The 4069-nt window shown below is 45.5% G+C and overlaps 1 protein-coding gene across 14 annotated transcripts in view; it reads left to right on the top strand.

The window, feature by feature from the left end:
- Positions 1-4069, top strand: part of EYA1 (EYA transcriptional coactivator and phosphatase 1) — a 288535-nt gene that overhangs the window by 262709 nt on the left and 21757 nt on the right. The window lies entirely within an intron of this gene.

Below are 4069 nucleotides of genomic sequence, written 5' to 3'. Positions count from 1 at the left end.
AAAGGAATTTTTCTTCCAGAGCCTTCCCTCTCAGCTCTTGGGACTCATGAGGTCCCCAGTTCCGCTGCCTCTCTACCTCGGGGTGTTTCCTAGCCAGAAGGGCAGCTTCTCCATTGAGTGTCGCCACCCAGCCCACAGCCATCGTAAGGAGAGGCCCCGCATTGGCAGTCTGGGGTCACAGAGCTGGATTTTGTTTCTGTGGCCATAGCTTCGTGGTTGTGAACCATCTCTAGTCATCCACCGTTTCTCTCTTTGTTCGATTGCTTTCATCACAGAAGCAACAAGGATGAACGGTGGGCCCTGCTCTCCCTCCCTGATCCAGCAAAATAGAATTTCTGTTTTTCAGACACCGCCCCCGCCCCCGCGCCCCCCCCGGACTAATAGAAGTCAGCCATGCAGCAGGAGGGTGTTCCTTTGGGTTTCAGGGAGGTTTTGCAGCATTTACCACACCTGGAATTGTCACCTGTGCAGTGAATTAACGTGTCTTTTCTGTTAACCTGTAGGTGCCTACAGTGCAGGGACTCATCGCTTACTAAAACTCCCAAAGCCAGCTCCTTGCTGTTCCCTGCCAGCCATTTAACGCTTCCCCTCCACACTCTCCCCTCTGCTCCTCCCTCCTGCCCTGGCCTCAGGGCCTTTGCACATGCTCTTTCCTTGGCCTGGCGGCCCTTTCCCCAGGCACCTGCGCAGCACTGCATGTTTCCCTAACCTGCTGTAGTTTTTCTCCTTAGCACTTCACACTGTCGGTCATGGTGTGCATTTCGCATGCTTTCTTGTGTTGCAGTACCTGTCCCATTAGAATGTTAATTCCAAAACGGCAAGGACCTTGGTCTGTTAATGGTGTTTCCTTAGCATCTAGAATAGCACCTAGAACATAGTAGCCCCTTAATAATTAGATACTTGAATCAGTGACCACCTTTCTAAGCTAAGGCACCCATTAGCCAGCTGGGATGGGTGTTGAGTGCAAACTCTACCAGGAGTCCAGGGAATTGCTACTTCGGCCCAAGTGAGGCCCAGGCCAGACACAGAAACAGGTTGGGGGTCCCTGATGCATCTCAAGCCTCAACAAGATAGATTATTGCATAAAATATGCTAAACTGGCTGAACTGGCCCTGGGGGCCCCTAGACCTGTGCATGCTGCCTTAGGATGTGGGTTCCAGTCGTGACTGAGCTCCTTCAAACCCTCTCGGGACATTTTTGGAGGTTTACTTCAAAAGCCCATTTTCAGCACATCCTGTCTCTTTGGAATAGAAGCTTATTTCCCCATGGAAGTCTGTATGTTCTGCCCTCTGTGCGGGAAGCACCAGAAGTGGGGGTTTTAGGAATACATTCTGGCACCTAGAAATAGGGGACGCCCCCCTTCCCGTCTCCTGTGTCTGGGTCCGTCCAGTGGGGCTTTCAGCTCTGCTGTTGTTTCAGTGGACAGGGCCCCCTCTGCGCTCCTCCCCTCCCTCAGGGATCTGATTATCGGATTTAAAACACATTTGGCAACTAAAAAACAACCAAGTCCAGAAAGCAGAAATGAAAACCTAAAATTAGGCTCTGAAGACAAACAACAACAACGAGATGCAGGAGACAGTTTCAGGGCTGTTTCATCCCCAGGGAGAGAGATTCAGGATTTCAGAATGTAGGGACCTGCAGCTTCTAGTCTCAGAGTGGGTACACCCAGCACAGTTCCTGTGTCACGCAGCTCTGGTGTAAAACGTTTCAGTGTCTTAATAGTCTCCATTTTTTTTTTTCAGAAATTAAAGTTCTCAGTAGGTAAGCATCAAGATAGTAACATTATAGTTTCTCATTAAAATTTCCTAAAAACCACACACACATAGCTTATTTCTCAAAACATTTATACCATTATTGGTAAACTCATACAAAGACTTACAGGTGGTGAATCTTCAGTATGTGCCTTATCCATTAGAAATCTGTGCAAAATGGTGTTTTCCTATTGCTAAGTGAAACGAGCAGCAACGCAGTTAACGTAGACATTTTAGTGGCCTGTGTGTTTTTAATTCCTGGGGTGCTAAGTGGGCCCTTTAAACAATGCTCTTGATTTTTCCATCGATTGTCACTGCAATCATTCGACACAAAGTCTCCTGATAAGGGGGGGGGGGGGCGGATTTCCTTGTTGCCACCACAGGGAACTCTGCGTTAATCCAGTCACTGGGAAGTGAGTTTGGTATCTGCAGGTAAAAGCTAAGCGCCATTGACATTTAATTAGGGCCAAGGAAGATATTGAGCAAAACTTCAAATGAGGCCTCAGCCTGGGGACAGAAAGTCTCCAATCCAGCTCACAGGAGAAAACAAACACAGGATGTGGGGGGACAATAGCAACAGTGGAGTCATTAACAGTCATGATCAGATAACTGACTGCTCTGTTGGTAATGGGGATTTACTGGGCTTTAGTCTAAGAAAAGCCTCTTAACACCCCGCTTTTCCAAAGAATTCCCCCCACGCCCAGAGTCAACCTAATAACTGTAGGTCAACTTGGATTCCTTGAAATCCATTCTTCTCCACATCTCTTTTCCTCTTGTAGTTGCTGGACTTCCTCCTGTCTGTTCTTTATCCCAAGAGAGAAAAATCACTATGGCTTTTTGGTTCAGTTTGTGGGTATGATTTTTTTTTTTGGTACACGAACCAAAGAGTTATTTACCAACAACATAAAAAAAAAAAACTGTATTTCTGACTAGGTGAATGGCAGAAACTCCTACCCATGATTTAGAATCTCTTCAAAGCCAGAATAAGTATGTTGTAAAACAAAACAAAACAAACAAACAAAAAAATCCCACAACTAGTATTCACCTTCAGAAAGACCATGAAAGGAATAAGTCTGAGAAGGTCCCAAACGTGTTTTCCAGAAATGGCCTGGTCTTCAAATGTGCAATTCATCGTCCACATGTGAGGCCTCCTGGACTGGCTTTTCCTTTTTTCTTATCTGAGGTTATAGACCTCGGGAGAGCAGGGGAGGGTTACAAGGTCAAAGTCTTTTCCTCCCTAGTACTTGCTGCTTGCTGGGAGCGGGTTGCCTGGAAAATAGATGCTTTAGAGAAGAGGTTGGGGTCAGGGTTTTAATTTTGTTAAGCAACAGCTGGTTTGAGTTTCCTTCCATTTCTATCTCCTGCTCCCTTCCTCACAAATCCATGGAGAGCAAAGAATTTGTTCAGAAGGAACCGGCAACATAAAAATACACCTCCTGTCACTGTGGTGCTTGGCGAATGCCGTCTTGGTTGCAAACTGAATGTTAAGATTTTATAAAATGATCTCTTTAAGGAAATGTAACCAGACCTTTCATCAGAAACTTTCAAAATATAGGGCGTATGCCTGGAAATTTCTCTTAATAATATTTTTGAACTAAAACTTTTAGGGAAATAAGTATACTAACGGCCTCTGGGGTATTCGGAGCCTGAGTGCAGAGAGAAGACTCATGACTGAACTATGAAAGCATGCCAAGGATGCGCTGCTTCTTTCTGGACTGGAGACCTTGTCTGGCTTCAAACTAGTGTGCCTTCACTTGTTCAGCAAATGTTTGTTGGATTCTGCTTTGTTGAGTTGTGCGAGATCGGTTCTTCCCACAACTCTAAGGCTGTGGGGACCCAGGGGGGAGGTACAGGGTGCTCATGTGCTAACAGGTGCCTGAACATGAACTTGGTCCAATACAGCTTGAGCCCACAATTATGGCATCCTCTTCTAACAAGTTCACACATGGTTTGGGACTGAAAAATCAAGTCTGTTCAAATAACATTATTCTATAATAAACTCATAGACCTAATGCTTAAAATTAGTATGTAATAATAGTGAAACGGTAAAAAAAAATAGGAGTAAAAAATAAATAAAAAACAGTGCATGATTTGATTTTTTTCATTTGGGTTGTGAAGTCTCCCATGCTTTTTTCCTCCTGCACTTGAAAACAGAGGGAGGGAGGAAGGGAGGTCATTTGGGTTGTGAAGTCTCCCATGCTTTTTTCCTCTTACACTTGCAAACACAGAGAGAGAGAGGGAGAGGGGAGGAGGGGGAGAGAGACAGAGAGACAGAGACAGAGAGAGAGAGAGAGAGAGAGAGAGAGAGAGAGAGAGAG

The sequence above is a fragment of the Myotis brandtii genome, unplaced genomic scaffold, assembly GCF_000412655.1.
Source record: "Myotis brandtii unplaced genomic scaffold, ASM41265v1 scaffold23, whole genome shotgun sequence".
NCBI lineage: Eukaryota > Metazoa > Chordata > Mammalia > Chiroptera > Vespertilionidae > Myotis > Myotis brandtii.
Note: the sequence above shows the minus strand (reverse complement) of the source record. Positions and strands in the feature narration are given on the sequence as shown.